Source organism: Coloeus monedula, assembly GCF_965178545.1.
Source record: "Coloeus monedula genome assembly, chromosome: 6".
NCBI classification, from domain to species: domain Eukaryota; kingdom Metazoa; phylum Chordata; class Aves; order Passeriformes; family Corvidae; genus Coloeus; species Coloeus monedula.
The window spans coordinates 36597524-36616814 of record NC_138786.1 but is presented as its reverse complement, the minus strand read 5'-3'; positions in this window follow the sequence as shown (position 1 = coordinate 36616814).

Sequence of the window (19291 nt, the reverse complement as noted above, 5' to 3'; positions counted from 1 at the left end):
GTGAAGTTCATGACAGAATCTGAATTTGCTTTCTTGCTTCCCAGCTGGCTGAGCACTGGTTTATAGACTTCTGTGTACAAATTTAGCCAGCAGCAAACCTCACATCTTTAATGTAAAAGGTGTTTTGTTGTGTTTTTCAGGTGCTGAGTGGAAAGCCCACACTCCAGAAGCTCATTAAAAGGGCCAAGTTACAGTACAGGTTTATTTCTGTCACAGCGTTTCAAAAAACAGTGACAAGGATTAATATGTTTCTTTGGTACTGGAAAAAGCCTGATATGATCCCCTGTGAATTTGATCATCTGTTTTGTTGCCTGTATACGATTCAATCTCCTATTATATCCTGAAGTTACAGCTGTAAACCAGGGCTGATAAGCATTCAGAAAGCACTGCCAGAGCCTGCAGAGAACTAATTGTTTTATTAAACAGCATCTTGTTTATTTGCAATTTATTTTATACGTCATTCAGAGAATGAACTCTTCTTTAAAATAATAAAGCATGATAAATCTGCTGTACATTATCTGTGACAGGCACTATATTGTATAAATATGTAATGGAGTTTAAAAATCTCTCAAACTGTTACTTCTATTCTGTTGTTGCTTATGAATAGCTATTTTTGAACATTTATGGAATTCCTTCCAAGGCTTTTCATAATTCTGACAGTAAGCTCAGATCTACAGATTGCCTAAAAATTCATCTCCATCTGAAGATAGAGCCTGACAGTGTAATGGTGTGCTCTGGCCTGATCTGGGGAAAGCATCCCTAGGCAAATGCTCAAGAGATTCTCCATGGGCCCCTCCTCCAGCCACACAGGTAGCCCCATTTTTAGGAAGTACTCTGTGAGCAGTGCACTCTCCTGAATGATGGGCAACAGAAGGGGACACCAGATCATTTCTGATAGAGACTAATAGTCATGACAGAGCTCCTCAGAACCCTAAGCCAGCACACCTGAGAGTAATGGTGGCTTTAGCATTGCGTCAGATACCTTTGTGATCAGATCCAGATGTTGCAAAGAATTACAGGATGCTATCTTAAATCACAAGATATAACAGATGGGCTTTGCTGCATATTTATGAACTACCAGTATAATGGGATCATATCTGGGAGTAGGACGAGAAGACTGAAGGTCCACTTTCATCTACTGAGAATTTATGTAGGGAACAAATAATGCTGTCCTTTAAAGAAAGCTTGCTTCGTGTTCAACCCTAAAGCAGGGCTTGCTTTCTTCCTCACTCAGGTGTAATAAAAATCATTCATAGGGTTCCCATATTTCCATGTTCCACTGGTTTCATGGGAATCTTCACAAGAAAAAGCACTTAATCATTGATACAGTGGGTGGAGTTTTGATTATTTGTCTTATTGCTGTGATTCATTTTCATGTGTGTGAAAATACATATCAATATACCATAATTCAAAGCCCACACCCTTAGAAGGGTTTAAGGACTGAACATAATCAAACAAACAGATAGAAAAATATGTCTCTTACTGTATATGTCAGAAATTAGACAATAAGCCCACATTATTCTTAGGAATAGTTCTTATCCCTAATTTCTAAAGTGCTACACCAGCATTTTAACCCGCCATTGATTGTATATGATTGTCTGTACACAGCTAAACACACCCTTGTTTGCAGCTGGCAATTTATTGCCCTTCTTCATTACAACAAAGAAACACAAAATGGTAGCCAAAGAGAAAACTGCCAGTCAAAACACTCTTGCTCTCTTATTCACACTGTTGCTTTCTACCTCCACACTCCATTTTTCTCTAACAACAAATTTAACTTATGAATGAGAAAGGTTAAAGAAAAAATATTTAGTTGCCAAAAACATGGCAAAAGTATTATAAAAAGATCTGTTACTGTTAAACACTGTATGTCCTTAGAAAAATGCTAGGAACCACAAGAGTTACACTTTTATCTAAGAGGTAGCATATGTGCCATATAATACATATGTTGCAATCACAGCAACTTATTTTGCATGAACAGCAGCAAACTCTGAAAAAAAATTGTCCAGTGCTCAAATGAAAGCTGTCATCATGTCTTCATATTAAATATGTATTCAAAGGACAAGCATTTTTGTATATTTTTTCTGAAGGTTGGGTTTGGGGTTTTTGGACTACTACTTATTAGCATAAAAAGAGAAAGACTTTTATATTTTTCTCTTATACGTTGTCTTGAAGAGTGCCATAATGTTAACATTTTAATGCATATATATAAGCTGGGTTAAAATAATTATTCTTGTTCACATGCTCTTATTTCATTCTTCCAGTCATCACTTAAAATGAAGGTTCGTGCTTACCTCATAAGCGGTAATAAACATATATTCCCTTTAAATATTTGTTATCCGATCTTTAGCAATTTTTACAATCCCTTCATCTACAGAAAGGAAATATTCTGGAAATTACAAGTTGTGTAGCTAAATCCTGAGTATTAAGTATTCAGCACTCCCTATTCTGCATGACTCTGAGCTGTCCATTTGTGCCATAATAAAGCTATTTCAACCCTGTCCTCATGTAATTTGGCCACTGTCTTCATTGGGGCTCTATTTTACTAGTGCTGTACATTCATATAACAAAGCCAACATCTCTGTCCGAGACCTCTGTCCCTCTTGATATTGGACCAATAACTCTCCCATGCCATTCCTCAAATGTCTTACACAAAGTGGAAAACTAGAATAGTAGACAGGGCAACAAACTGTCCAGAGGGCACAGTAGTGGAAAGCCATCCATAGACCCTGAAGTCTAGATCACTGTTTGCATACATAAAAACGTGAATTAATCTCAAAAACTTAACACACATTAAAACCAGACAGATTTCTCTCCATATTTCTTCTATTAGAACACTGTATCCGGAGCCTTTATGCTGCCAGCAATGATGGCAGATAGCCCAGCTACCAGCCTTTGCAGGTTACATTTGCTTCAGACCTCAGACAAGAATGATTGATATCAGCTTTTCAGGGAGGTCTTCCTCTCCAAAAAGCATAATGGCAGTGATCATAGAGTTTTATGATTTGATTTATTAAACAATATTTTGATTCAAGTTTGCATACTATAAAAATTGAGTGCAAATTAAACTAGCAAAGACAAAGTGTATCTCTAAGCTTGATTTTATGCAACATTCTTATAAAATAACACCAAATTATCCTGAATTACAGGACAAGTGTTTTTTCCTAACTAGACATGTTGGTACAGTTTTAAATAGATCACTATTCACTCTTAGTCTTATCACTCTCAGTCCAATGATCTAGATCCTCAAAAGGCATAGGGGTACTTGGCTTCTAAAAACACTGTGCCCTAAGTTCCTGTGATCTCAAATAGTCAGTGTCTTAATAACTAACTGGCAGCTCATAAGACATTTTACATTTGAATTCAAAAGCTAATTTGCCCACCAAGCACTCTTATGTAGAAAAGAAAATTAAACCCTCTCCTGTCCAGTCTTTGGGACAAAAAAAAAAAAAAAAGGCACTAAGCACAGCTCCATTACTATATTTGAAGAAAATATGTAAGAAAATAGATATTTTATAAATTTTTTCTTAGGATTGCATTTTTAATTATGCTCTATTGATTCCCAGTCTTTCCTGGAGCTGAAGTGTTGGGTATTTACTTCTTTTATTCTGAGTTACGCACAATAAATACTCCTAAAGCTTCTGAATTCCTCCACAATATTCCCAAAACTCTGGGTTACCTTTTCTGACCACAACAAAGGAGCATGAACACCTTCTCCAAAGATTCCCATCTCTTTTTTCCCAAGCTGAGTACAGAATAAATAAGATTTCCAAAGAAGAAAATCCATTAGAAATGTGTGAAAACACGATGCCTAAGGAACTACAGCTCAAACTCAATGAAAAATAAGTGTATGATACTTCACAAAGAAAGACCTTTCAATTTCCTGGAATATAAAACAAACAAGCATACAAACAAACAAAAATAAATTAGAAAACTTTTTTCAAAAGAACTTTCCAAGTCCTTTCCCTCAAAAAAACCACAAAAACAGTAACAACCACCAAAAAAACCCCCAACAAATTAACCCTCTTGTTAGAGACTTTGCAGGTAAACACACATTGACTTCTGAGAAAGCTACCAGACACTGTAACTTCATATAATTTTTCTCCTGACTCTTTACCCATGCTGCCTTCACAGTCATCAGTCTCAATGACACATAGAAGCACAGAGCCAGGATAGTGATGGGGGAAAGTACTCTGTGACACGAGGCCTTACTCCTTGATCCTTTAAAGCTCTTGAAAGCACAAGCATTATGAAAGTGTTGGCAAAGTGCTAGCAAAGTGTTGGGAGAGCTCGCCAGAGGGGCAAGCAGATGAAGAGTCCTCCACTGACAGGCTACACAGCTGCTCTTTAGCCACATCTTTGTGTGTGAAATACAATCTCCAGAGCTTTCACAGAGCCTAGCTGCTGAGCCTACCTATTCAAACCGGGCAGTGGAGTGAGACTGAGGTTTTATTCAATGCTTAAATATGAAAATGACTGCAATATGCATCATGGACAAGGACTTGGAGAACAGTAACTCCAATAGATCTGAGTATTTGCACACATACACGTTCTATTCAAAGCATCTGTATGCTATAGAGTGTTATCAGAAGACTAATATATCCCAATCAGACGGGATTTATTTATAGAGAACGCTCTTTTCGCAGTGTTAGATGCCTCATTAACTTGATTCAGCTTGCACACAGCAAAAATATTCCCTCCCTCTTCAGATTTTTGATATGGAATTATAATTTCTTGTTTCATTTGTTAAAATCCTTTCGTTATGAGGACATTTCAGAAATGCTTTATTGCACATGACTTTTTAAAATGCCGAAGTATTCATTTTGACCAAAAGGCTCTCCTTTTGATGATTTCCTCTTAAGAGAGATACAGAGAGGATTGTCCTATTTCTTCTTTTCATTTGCCTCTTCCAGAAACCATTAATAGCCAACATTTGATCCTCCTACACAAAAGTTCATGATAGCAAAGTTGGAAGAGTGGGTTATACATCGTGCTATGAACTGATTATGACTTTGGTATGTCACTGCTACTGTCACTATAAAGCTGAGAGAAATTATACTGTAAGAATTACATCTAAATGTAAGTACAGTCTTATTCTGGAAGATTTAGGGGATCTATGAGCTTAGAAAATTTGGAGATTTTAAAACCAGCATTTCAAGCTAGTGTGGAGATTTACTGGAATTATGATCAAAACCTGTTCAGGAGAAGCTGACAAAAGAGTATAACTATTTTTTGTAGTTTACCATTTTTCTCTTGGTTCCACAAAGCAGAAAGCTCCAAGATGCCTACTTCCCTGGTTTCAGCTGCGCAGCCTGCTCTCATTTCCGATTATAATTAAAGACAGAGCAAAAGGAACACATGCATAAAAATATATGAACATACAAATGTATTGAAGTCAGTGAATTTGAGTCATAAGCTTACCCAGCAGGCAGGTTCTCTGTCATTATTGGACTACAACAGGGATTAGGAACTGGACATGCTATTTTAAAGAAATGAATAAGAAACACATTCTTTAGTAGCTGCAATTCATTTGCAGCTTGATTTTAAACTACTGATATCAATTTTCTTCAGTGGATTACTTAGCAAACTCTTCTATCTTAAAATCTTTCAGATCAATTCAACCTCCTTTTTTAATATCTCTTACAAGAAAAACAATGTTTACACATGTTCTAATCATTCTAACTGCAAGCCCCATCCTCTATTCCAAACCATTTTATATTTTCAATAGCTGAATATAGAGAATTCTCTTTTAAGATTGGATTATCGAGTTTCTTTTTGAGGACCATATGGGAAGGTGAGATGAAAATAATTCTTTCAATCAACAGTAGGTTTGTTGCAATGCTGCTTAAAGGAAGATACCATTCTCAAAGAATCTGTGCAAAACAGCCTTCATTTTTCAAAACATGCTAAATTTGAAGTCAGTGTTAGAGAAAAGAACAGTCTGAAGACCAGTTGTGTAAAATACCACAGAATTTCTGAATGCTGTGATTTTGTTGCAAACAGTCAAGATAATTTGGTGGTTTATTAAAAACAGGAATGAAATTACAGATCTAATTAAGTATTATTGATTTTTTTTAATTTAACTTCTGTGTACTATGAAAACAGTTGGGTGAAAGACCTTGAAAATTAGCAAAAATAATCATAAACATCTCTACCTCTAATTCTATGTCTGTCCCTGCCTCTATCATTACCTTTCTCTCTAGTTGTGTCTCCTTTCTTTCTCACTCTGTTCAAGTATGTCTCAGTTTTTAAGGCAATCTCATGATTTATGCACCCATTACATAACTCTTGAATACTTCAAATATTTGCATAATATTTCTGAATCCAAAGGACTTTGAAACACAAAAAATTGTTATAGAGTAATGAGTTATCAGACGTGCTCTGCTCTGTGGCAGAGATTGTTTGAGAAATCCCATAGCATACATGATAAAGATCGTGAGGTACTTTGAATTAACTTCACAGTAAGCAAAAAGGCTCAAACATTTAACCTGGAGCAGCTGATGCATGATAAATCAATAATTATGCTAATTGTATTGCAAAATTACTTCTGCTCAAGCGTCTCAAGTTAAAGAAACTTATGTGAGCACTGCAAGTACTGTTTAGAATCATTTGTGTTAGAAAGGAGCATGATTTGCTGTATGCCCTTCATCAACTTTCTTGGTGCCACATAATCCAGGGGTGACAGGGATTTCATAGCCTTTACATACCCTGGCATGCCACAGAATGGTCAGGCCAAAGACCAACTTCTTTCTAAGCAGTATGAAAATGTTAGAGATGTCTTTTTTAGCCAAGCACGTGTGTTTGATTTCTGTCTCTAAGAATGCTTTTTCCGTATTTTGGCAATACATCCATACTACATTTCTGCCTGTATTTTCTTCCTTGGTGCATTAATGCTGATGAGTCTGTGCAATTTCCTCTGTGATGAACAAACCTGCCATTAAAAACACTGTTTAACCTAAAACACATAACAAGCATAAAAACAGCAGCAGTTCATAAATGAGCCTGAGTTTCCATGGAGGTACTATAGATCTTACTGGTGTCTTAATTAGCTCGTCTACTCTTTAAAAGTGCTTTCTGGCTAATCTGATGGTCTACTGACAGTACAGACTGGCTTTATAAGCATGAATTCCTCTTTCTTCCTGTATATCATGACTGCAATGGTCAGAATGATGAAAAAATCTGCAGTCTGCAGTCTGCTGATACAGCCCTCATGCAAATGAAATCTGATGAAAGGTGCTAATAATAGTAATAGCAATAATATAGAGATATATTAGAAGAAACTTTTTTTTTTCCAAATTGTTAGATTAAGAGATATTAATGGTATTTTTGTGTCTAATAGCTCCCTAACTAAAGTAATCTTAATTAAAATCTCAGCAGTTAGTTATACAAGACAGCTGCAATCAGCTGTTTAAGTTAATAAAGGAGATTATATAAATTAATCACTAAGTCTATCTACTATGGTAAAGTTGTACTAAAATCTGTATTATTGCCACATAAAGGCCAGCTACAAAGGTGTGTTTCAGAAGCCCGAGTGAAATTTTCCTTTTATCCTCAATTTTCGTCTGTTTACCTCCTCAACAAATTGTTCCAATGACATAAGAGCCTCTGAGTCATATTTTCCAGTATCTCCTTGTACCTGAATATACTTTTTTCCTAGCTTACAAGAATTATATTCAGCATGACCTTTCCAAAGGATCACCAGAAAGATTGTTAGTTTGCAAAAGGGTACTTGACATTCTTCTGACACCTGATCAGCTCTGATATAAGGGGAGGTTCCACTAGGGTTCTAATAAATGAATTCTATGCACGTGCTCTTTAAATACTGGTCAACCTCCTCCAAAGAACTCCAATTATCCCTGGTTTGCAAAAAATATTTTCTCATTTCTCTCTTGATTTTGGTTAATTTCCTTTTTATCATGTCTCAGCTTCAGATTCTAATGTTTTATCTTGCCATGTATAGTCAGATGTTGCAGTAGTTTTATCAGCAGTCCAAAATGCCCCATGTCCTTATATATACTTCCCTTGTGATTTCTCTTCAGAATAGATTCAGATAATTCTCATCAAAATTTATATCCCCTTGTCTTCTCTGGAGCAATGACATATCATTCTGAATTGCACCAAATGACTACTGGAGGTCAGCTACTACCGCTGGTTTAATCACCATTAGAATTCAAAGTAGAATCAAAGGCAGAGTCCTTGTTGGATGTGTTAGGCTATGGTGAAATTATTCCTGCTGCCTCTACAGAGCAACCTAAAGCAGTAAATAAGTGCCAAGAGCTTGGACAGCATGCACCAGAGGCACTCAGGAAACAATGTGGGAGTTCAGATAGACAGACAGATAAATGGACCTCAAAGAATCTTGTGTTGATGTGGTGGTATTCATGAGCTAAAAGAGCAGCCCCCACACAGCCTGAAGTGAGTCAGGCTGATTATAAAATGCAAGAAATGCAGCCTCCCACATCTGACTCTAAATTCCCATTTGCTCTGCTAAGAAAATTTCTCTATTTGATCAAATTCATTTAAAGACTGTTAAGCATTTCTGTGGTCAGTGTGAGCCAGAGCAAAGTATGCTCAAGCCTTCAGACAATACTGATTACTGGATTAGGTTGGGAAAGGTTTTTTGAGCCATCAGAGTGCAAATCAATTTTAAAAGAATGATGTGAATCAACGTGTCTAAGCAGCAGAAGCAGACAAGTGGGCCAGAAAAGCTCTATGAGAAAAACAGCAAAACATCATTTGTGTAGAAAACCTGGGAAGAAGAACGTTTCAAGGGCACTTGGATGTGGAAAGGTAAAGAATTGATGAGATCTGGAGGAAACAAAAAATAAAAAAACCATTGAATACTCTGATTCATGTCCTGAGTGGAAATATGGTTTACGTGAATGGCTTCCCTATATGTTTTGTCACATTGGCATTAACAGTTTTCAGTAGCCATTCTCCAAACTGGAAAAAATTAGTATATTTCAAGACGTATCAAATGCAAGCTGAACAGCAAGATTAAATCAGGCTGTACTTCAAGGAACAGTGTTAGAGAGCAAAAGTACTTCACTCCCTTCACATAGATGAGAGATTGAAAGGACAGCACAAACATAATGCCAGAAGACATGAAGTACTAGGGAAGCAAAAACAAAATAATTTTTTGATTCCTTTCCATGCCCCAGGTCCAGTTTAATGACTTCTGAATAGTATGTGTTTAGAACTGTGGTTAAGGCATCACAACCAGCTTCTACTGACATGTGCACTCTTCCTTCATAATGACTTTCACTGCTTCGCATGTAACCAGTCTTACCTACATGCATACAGAGATAGCAATTTAGAGAAAATGTACTATTAAGGACTGTACAGTATTAAAGGCAGCAATGGCTGAAAAAGTAACTGGCAAAAAATGAGATGCACTTTGAGGGATATACTTCTGTAGCTCTTAGTCAAATCTTATTTCAGATTCTGTTTTTTCTCATTTCCATTTAATTATGATTTTGGATTGTATCCCTCTAAATCTGTATTTCATTATTACCACAGCATATCTGGGCTTTTTTGAATGGCTCTAATTGGCATCCTTGCTGGCAGTCTCAACAAAGAGGCCAAAGACTGAATGTGCATGGAGACTGAATTGTCACCTTCTTTGAAACTATCCTTCTTAAACACTATGGAGACATGCTGGAGAAGCAGGATCTGGGGCCATGGGTGATGCCAAAGTGCTACCTGAAAACAGGATGGGGATGTGGCTGTGCATGGACCTCTTTCTGCTAGCAGACTACCAGCCAGCCAGCAGCCAAACTCCACTCCATGGGCTCTTGCACACAGCATTTTACAGGACCAGAGTGTAGGTGAACAGTGGACTTCACCCTTAGAGGCCTGTGAATCTTGTCATTTTTAAAAATTGTAAAATGCAAGCATACAATTAAAATATAAATGTCCAAATACCTGCTACTTTCAGCTTCTGCTGCAGCATAAATTGGATGAAGTCCCATTCATATTGAAATGTAAATGCAAAACATAAATTTAAAATGTTAAAAAAAAAAAGGATGGCTTGGAAAAAGATAACGCTTTTCTTCTGTGTGGAAGATAATGATACAATATTCAAGTTTTCCACTCTAAAGGTAATATTTTTTGTCTAAGTCAACATACTTTACCATTTTTAAACTTTTCTCATCATATTTTTGACAGCAGGTTTTCCAATTTTGACAGCTTTTTAAAAGTAATTTTAACAGACGAGTGATTTCTCCTCTCAGCAAAGTCAGATTATGTGAAATGTCAATGTAAAAACTATATACTGTGACACATAATCATTTTTTCATTGAATTTACTTATTAATTTTACTTGCTATTGCTAATAAAATGTAAGTGCTTAGCTAATTGTATTGCTTATTTAAATTTTTTGAAGGAATGTATTTTAAAATTGCATTTTTTTCCTGACTGCAAAATTTCTGAGGCAGCTATAATTTGTCACCCTTCCAAATTATTTAAAGAAGAAGAATTACTATCACAATTGATATTCCCAGCTGAGCGGCCAAAGAATGAATCAGCAGGGAGAGGTTAAACCAATCTTTCATCTGTAAGGGTGGGCTCTTTGGTTTAAAGATTGGAGCATATCTGCAGAATTTTACAGGGAAGTTCTTTTAGAAATGGTGCGTGTAGTCCGTAGAAATCTGCAGATTATTGGTACCTATGCTATCAGTTGGGTGCCTTCAGTAAGAGTGAACTCAGCAGAGAGGGGGGGAAATCAGAAAGGGAATGTACAGTTCAAAGTTTGCACTTCTATATCAAACTCAGCTCAAGCGAGGCATAAATGAGTTGGACAAATTCTTACCTCTGAAGGATTACAGTTCAATATCTAAGTTTTTTTATTTCTATGAAATGAGTTTTATTTGTAATTTTCTAAACCAGAAATCCAAAGCTATTAACTATTCCTACTATGTAAGTCTAAAAAATATTAAACTCACACTCTCAAGATCAGTACCATAGGTACTATAGTTAGAGTGTGTCTTCAAAGCCTTTGGGGAGTAAGTCAAAATCATGGGTTCACTGCACTTTCACACAGCTGTAACAAAAACTGGAAGGCAATCCCAGCACAAATCACTTTCTTTATTTGTGCCACTTCATCCAGGAAAATAATGTAGTGCCTAAGAGAAAGTACACAAATGAGAAAATTTATAAGAAATAAAGATTTTCTCTTTTAATTAACCTTAAACCATCAAATAGTCTTATGAAGTGAAGATTATGTCTCACAGGAAGAAAAAGGCTCAGTGTCACTCCCTGTATTTAAAGTATTTCTATATCAGCTCAAGTTAAGTGTCATTACAATCTATTTTGTATTCCGTTTTGATCCATCCACTTCATATATCACTGGGCCAAAAGTATGCTTGCGTTTGAAACTGCTGACAAACTTACCATGATGTAGGCTGCTCCTTCACAGCATTAATATAAAACAGTTCTAAATCGAGCAATGTTCAATTATCCCTGAAAGTACAGATGACTTAGTTCTTCGTTAACTTCATTGTTTTCCAGTAAAAGTGAAATGTGCTGTATGCAAATTAAATAATACCAAGTGTCAGCACTTAAAAGAAATGCTCATTTAGCTTCAGAAGAGGTTTTTGTTGCAAATTTTGTTCATTTATTTTATAAGAAATTGTGTTTGTCTTAATTTGTTCCAAACACAATATGATTGTGAGACACAGTGCCTGCTGGCAAAGTTGGAATTGCTGTCAGCAGGAAATGGCAAACTAATAATAAATGGTGGTAAAATATTTATGCTATACTTTACTGGGAAAATGAATGCCGTTTTCTATTTCATTCCTGCTTGAGACAGTACACAATAACATAGTTGTTTTCAAAATAAGTAGATAGGATTCTAACTCTGTGGTGGCTTATCTTGTAACCATCAGCTGGAAAAAAAAATAATAATAAAAATAGATCCTTTTAGTAGCTTCAATTTAAGAAATTTTAACTGGGAGTACATAGTGCAGTAATTAGTAGCATCTCACATTCAATGTCATTGGACACTAGTCTGATAGATCAAACACTTGTGTATGTGGCCTACTTACTTAGTTGCTCACTCATAATTTTCAATAACACTGCTGTTCTCATGCAGGGAGGGGTGGTCCAGAGCCACTAGATTACTCTGCAGGATGGTGATGTTCAAGTACAACACTGTGTTTATGTACTCCCCAAAGTGTATCAAAGCTCAGATCCACAGAAATAAAAGAAAAGTCAAACAAAACAAGCATTAGACTGCGTAAAATAAGGTATGGACAAGGCAAACAGGTGAGGCATTGTTTAGGTGGCTAAGGTAGATCAATATCTGTGCTTGCAAGCCAGGAATTCTGCCTGCTTTCCTCTGGCACTATGCAGATCATCTTACGGCCTGCAGACAGACTGTCGCCTAAACCCAATTGACAGACAACCTATTTCACCCTTGCAAAAATCATACCCATCTTCATTCTTGCAGCCCACGAGGGATAAATAAAAGCCCCCATGCCCATGGAATGCAGAAGAGTAGGCATAAAGCATCATTTCAGCTAACTTTTTTTATTATTCTATTGCAGTGATTACGTGATGGAAGCAGCTAAGCTTTCTTTTCCTTCAGTTACCAACAGCAAGTCCGCACATTTTGCCTGGGCTGGCTTATGAAAGCACACTGCGGTAGTCTTTCAGGATTTGAAAACGATTCATGTGACAGGTTGATACTGTTGCCTCCTTCTCTTCAAATGATCCATTTATTATCAGAGATGTTTTTTGATTTCAGACAGGCAGACATCAAGAAGCTCTGACTGCTCATACTGATAACAAAGATCAGTTAAAATCCTTTCCCCTTCAAAAGTGCATTTACATTTCAAAAAAATCAAATTAACATATGGTCAGTTTAAAGAACCACTGGACACCTTCAGTAAAATCCTGAAGACCATGAAGTTTTTCATTTCTAGCACCAGAGCTTCCAATGGGAAAACCTGCCTGCAGGAGTGGATAAGCTGCAACTCATGCCAGCTTCAGTACTGGAGAGACCACTCCTGCAACCTGCACCTTTTAGGTCTTAGACACACAGTATCATAATTGAAGATTGGGAAAGCAAGTGGGGATAAGAAGACCTTTTTAAACTCTTTAAGAAAATGTAATGCTTGTTTTTATTAGAGATGTTGGTACAGATATTTTTCACGTACATTCTGTTCACTTTTTAAGTTGAAAATCTCACACTTTTTCTCTCATGTCTGAACTGATAAGCTATTAAAATATAGTTACAATTTCAAAATAATGTCTATTTCCCTTTTGTAAGGAGGTAAAATGTTCAGCTTTAATCTTGAGAGTGGAAAAGGTCACCTTTGTAGACTGATGACTATCATATCTCCAAGTAATGAGAACAAGTGTGCTTTTCCTCAGTGCAACAACCTTAGTTACTCTTATACTGCAACTGTTTTCCTGCCTTACCTTTCTTTATGGTAGAGGAAATGTAATTTACTTGTCAGATTGAAATGTTTGATATAAATCTTTAGCCTTTCTTTCACACAAGTATTTCTGTAACATTATATTGCAAACAACTGGCATGTTTAATTAAACAACTGCTTTATTTTCAGCAGCAGCAGAAGGTATGATTATATTAATTGAATAGTAGGACCTATGACCAAATTTAAAGAAAACATTTTCAGCACAACAAGGAGGTATGATTATCATAATTTCAAAGCAAGACATGTGACTAGAATTAAAACAAAATGTTTGTCTCTGTCTTTATAATTATTAAAAAATATTTTCACTGAAAAACAAAGAAAAAAAATGCCATTTTAAAAGTATATCTCCATAAAAACCTTGCTTCAAATCACAAGCTGGCTAAAAATTTTTAATTAGTTAAATGAAAGTCCTAGAACAATTTATTTCTGTGATGAAGTGTGTTTTAAATGAACCACAGTTTTAACATGTTTACTGGTACTTTTGAAATAAACCACTATGTTTCTACAAATGCATGATAGAAAATCTGCTGTATATTTTATAAGGTAATTCTTGTAGCTAGACACAGAAGCAATGCTTAAGCTCATATGGCTTGTTCATGTAAGAAGTTCATTTAATATAAGAGACTTTACCAGCATGAGTAAGGAGCAAAATTTCATCTATGTTGAATAAAAAATATTTTAAAGTTTTAAAAGTTTTAAGGTTTTAAAAGTTTCTCTTTTAAGGTTTTAAAGTTTCAGTAATATCAGCATTGCTGCTGGGTTTTATTCTGTTGTCTCGAAAATAGTTTCTGTTATTTTCTACATGTATATAAATAAAAAATTTAAATTATCATGATTTGCTATGAAGAGAAAATAAGTTACAACGTGTTAATAGGAAAAGGGATGAGATGCAAAAAATAAGTTTTTTTCAAATCGTCTTTTATTTGTTTGAAATAGAGAAAAGCAAGGCATACATCATTTAAATGCTCATGACCAAATGAAATTATCAGTGAAAATGGAGAAGCTGTTAAAGGAAACATATTCTGAGTTACAATCCTAATTACCCATGTTTAGATATGCTTATTTAGGTAAATAGATGAAATACTTTTGATCCAGATGTGACAAATTTCATGCTGTCATTTACCTTGCAGGGATCATAGAATTTTTCCTTTTATCACATTCCCCAGAGTACTTTCATGTTTTCATTAAAAAGCAGTAGTTGAGAAAACATGTCAGATGCTAAGCACAAAATCCACAATGCAGCAACATGGAAAAAATATAACAACTTTTTGGGAAAAGTGTCTTTATGTCAACCTACATACAATCTTAAGTGGCTTGCCAATGAATGTTAATTAGCTTTAAAGTTACACCGTGACATGACTTCATTTGCTAAAGAAAACACTTGCTTATTTAGCTGGTGCATGACCAAAGAACAAAAATTAACAGACACAGTTTTGACAAATAACTATATCTAAACTTGTATTGGTATTTGGGATAGTTAATGATAACTAGAAATTAAGCCAAAGGTTAAGTAATGTCCACTGACAAGTTGTGATCATTAAAGATGTGATGTATTTTTTTTTCTTAACTACTGACTTACAATTAAGATTATGCTGAAGTGCAAAAATGTCACTGTCTGAGACTGGAGTATTTATTTTATGTTACAAAATCTTCATATTTTGTTCCTACTGTAGTTAATGAGACTCCTCAGGGATTTAAGTTGAGGATATTATACCAGTTCTGTGTATCATTATCCAACGTATATAACAGTTTGTAGGATGCTCATTAAGAATATTCCCAGTTGCAATTAAGCTGAACAAGAACATTGTTCAAGTAACCAAAAAACTTCAGTAAGCATCAAGAGTACTATGTTCCTTTGTCAAATGTGGACAGTAGACTAGTTCCTTCTGATTTATTTACATTTATACAAGCAAGTGCAATATAAAAGGACAAGTCTTCTCACCCTCTCACACAGAAATTGCTAAAATGTAAGTGGAATAATTCATGAAGAAAATTAATGAAGTTTAGTGCAAGATTTTGAATTGTTAATATACTTGGGAGGAAAAATATATATGGGTTAACAAAGATGAATTTTTCATTTTCCTGATAATAGATGATTTCCTTAGAGTCTTCTATGACATATCTCATCAAGATTCATCATTCTACAAAGGATATAAAGAAATAAAAAGCACCTATTCACATTTGCTGATATCTGCTGTGAAGTTTGTTGAAGAGAAAGGCAAGCAGACTTTATTACTCTGTTTCTGTACAGATCTGAGCAGACACTCAGGATTAAACAGATAAATGAAAACAATTGTCTTGCAGGGGATCGAAAACACAACAAAACTTACAGCCAAACTCTTCATGGAAGACTTCTGATATTTCACTGCAATGTATCTTTCTAGTTAGAAATTTTTTCCATTAAATCTGTAAAATGCTTTGCTGATTCAAGCAATATTTTTAACTAATGACTCTACTTCTACCACCATAATTTCCATCCCTTTACTTCATCCCTCCTCTTTACTTCAAACCAAATAAACCAAAACATGTCGTTCCAAATGTTAGTTTGCATCTAAGCAAATGTCCTTTCCAAGAAACATGACAATTCTATATCTGTTGCAACCTGTGCCCTAAAACCCAATAACTTTGTTATATTAAAATAGATGGAGATAATGAAGATGGACATAATACTTGGTAATCTGAAGCACTCACAAATCTGACAACTCCATTTTTCAAGTCCCTGCGCTGATTCATCCTGTGTCTGATGAGCAAGCAGGCAAATGGTCGTGTAAAAGTAGATGCCTTCTTAACCCTCCTAAATACTGAATGACTGTGCCATCAGATCTTTGGCATGACATTATAACTTCCGCTTTTATCTTGGACTTAACAATCAGATTACTGCTTGTGTTCTAATGTTTTATGCTATCCTTTAGAAATACTAATGTCTAAACCAAAATCTGATCGTTCTGAAATTACAAAAATTGCTTATAAGGAATGTTTCATTAATTCAAGATTCCATTCATATTAGTAGAACATGCTCTCCTAAAGGCAGGAATTGTCTTTGATTTCTAAATGTGAAGAGGGTAAGATGCTCTCTACTGGAATATATAAGGGTTCCTTGTTACAGGTCAGTATTTTCGTTTACTTAACACAGACTTTCATTGCCAAAAAATGGCTTATTTTAGAAAGACAGGATTTCCAAATAATTTATTATTCCTACATTAGCCATCTTCTGTGTCCCACACTTACAGTTAAGCAAATGGAAAACTAACTGCAAACACTCTACCCTGATTTCTGAAGATAATGGTGTCTTTAGCAACCCTGTGGCCATTAAACAATCCTACTGGCCATAATAAAATCTAGCCAATGCTGGATTCTGAGCCCTGTCAAACAATTACCAAAGCAGGACTAGAAGAAAAAAATGCACTGTTTTCCATTTTTTTGAAACAGAGTGCTAACATTAGGCTTAGCTATATCAAAACCAAAAAACATAACAGATAGCTAATGAAAGGAAAGCATCAATGGGGACTATGAAAGAATTCTATCCCTTGTAAACTTCAATAACAGCATTTAGATATAGACATCGAAGTGACTGTAATACAGTGAATCCAGTGGCAGAGACTGAATGGACAAGAGAGTACACTGAAAACATCCCCAGCTTCCTGTTCTCTGTGAAGCCCAAATCTATCTTACAGCGAGATACTTGGGTAGAGAGCTGTTGGCATTACTCAGGTCTACTCAAATTATTTGGTCTGAAGAATCTTTGGAAAAAATATCATGTAAATATTAGTTCAAATTTGAATATGAATATCAGTTTGACTGCATTTATAACCAGTTATACTTTATTTGACTTTTTTCTCGTCTAAATATATCATTCCATTGAAGCCAAGATGTTCCATAAAAATGTGTCAGATTTAATGATGTTTACAATGGGAATGTTCTAAATATCCTGGTTTGTCAATTTAGCAATTTCCTAATGAGAGAGTGAAACAAAGGATTGGAAAGAGAAATACACACAAACAAAACAAAAAAATTATTTGTTCCCAAAACAGATGTATGCAATTTTATTACATAAAAGTGTTCCAAAGAGTTTTGTTTTATTTTCATGTGGAACAAAAAGACATCTCAAACCATACATATTTTCACATATTGGGAAATGATACATTGCCCTTAGGTTTACTCAAGGTATGACATTTTCTGTTTGCTTCCTGAAAACAATACAGTAGTTGTGTAATAAGTAATACTTACAAAAATATTTTTCAGCTTGAATTCATTAGTAGCTCCAAAAGTAAGTTTCAGTTGACTGTAACTGTTATATCTACAATTTTTTTCATATATTGTGTTGACCTACTAAAATCAGCTCTTCAGTAAAAAGAAGCAGTAATTACAAACATAGCAAACCAGCACCATATATACAGATGACACTGTGGATTATACTCAATTGCTTTTTGAATAATGTGAATTGTTCTGAATGTATTTGTGTGAGGTATTAGTTGTATTGCCTGCAAACATGTTTTAATTTCACAGTAAAATATAAATTCTGAATTTTCCATTGCTGGATGAGAAGATGGAACTGAAAGAATCCATAAGGCTGCCCTATAGCCACAGTTAGGCATTAAATAAATGCAACAGTTATATGATTGCCTTGGTCAGCTCCAGTTTCCTGAAATTCGGGAAGCGTGCTTGCTTTTCCTACCTCTAAGGAATCCAGTGTGAATGGATGTATGCTCTGTGTCCATGGTTCTTAAAAAAACAAATGAACAACAAATAATCACTTCCCAAATCATGGTAATAACTTAGTTTAGGATTAAGTCAAAAGCTAGAATTAAGGTGCATCAGAGGTCAAATGTCACAGAGAACAAATGTCACAGGTTCTTGAAATTATAATTGCAATATGTTGAATAAAACTGCCAGATAATCCATAGAACACAGTGATATTATTCATTACAAATGGAGATGAAAATAACCTCTTAGTGGTTCCTCTAATCAGATTGGGGGAAAACAATCTTCCTAGCTGAAATTTGGCAACTGGTTTTACCTCAAAGCCATGATCATATGTTAACTTTTGGTAATTAACCAGTACTGTACTCAGATTTTCAGCTGAGGCAGGCTAGCATACCTATCTATCCTGAAAATAGGAGCACAAATTCACATCGGTTACTTAATTAATTAATAAAATGTAGATTACGAATTGTCAAAATTCACAACAAACAGGAGGGTCTATAGATTGAGGATTACCCACTGAAGTGATTTACAAATAATTTTAAAGTGTAACAGTAGTAGCAAATTTTGTAGCCTATTTGCAGACAATTGGAGAACAAAAAAAAAAACAACAAAATTTGACACCAATTATTCATTCTGTGTCAATCAATTCACTTTAACTGATACTATACTGGAGACATTTCATGTAAGCTTTTCAAACTGCACTGATGTAAGGCATGCACAGAGCAAAGGAGTAATGGAAGATCATTTGTCAGCCTCATAATTTCTTTTTTTTCTTTCACAATCATGTAGAAATCCTTTGGATTACCCACATTGTTTACAAGGTGATACATTCCTCAACTATAAAATATGTGTGAAGCACAATATCTGCTAAATTTTAGTCAAGGATCGCTTCCTTTCAAAGTGGTCACTGATCCACTGTTAAAATAGCTCATAAAAACCACTGTTCAGGAAAAGACTTATAAGATTCTACTGCTGTTCTATCACATATTTTAGAGTTATTTTCAGAGGAAATCTCAATATTGTCAAATAATTTTTTGATCTAATTACAAATGACTATGAAATCTAGGAATAAAACAGTATTGGTATTATTTGTATTTCTGTAGAATGGAAAGATAATATCCAGGACTGGCCTTTAAAACTATTAATGAG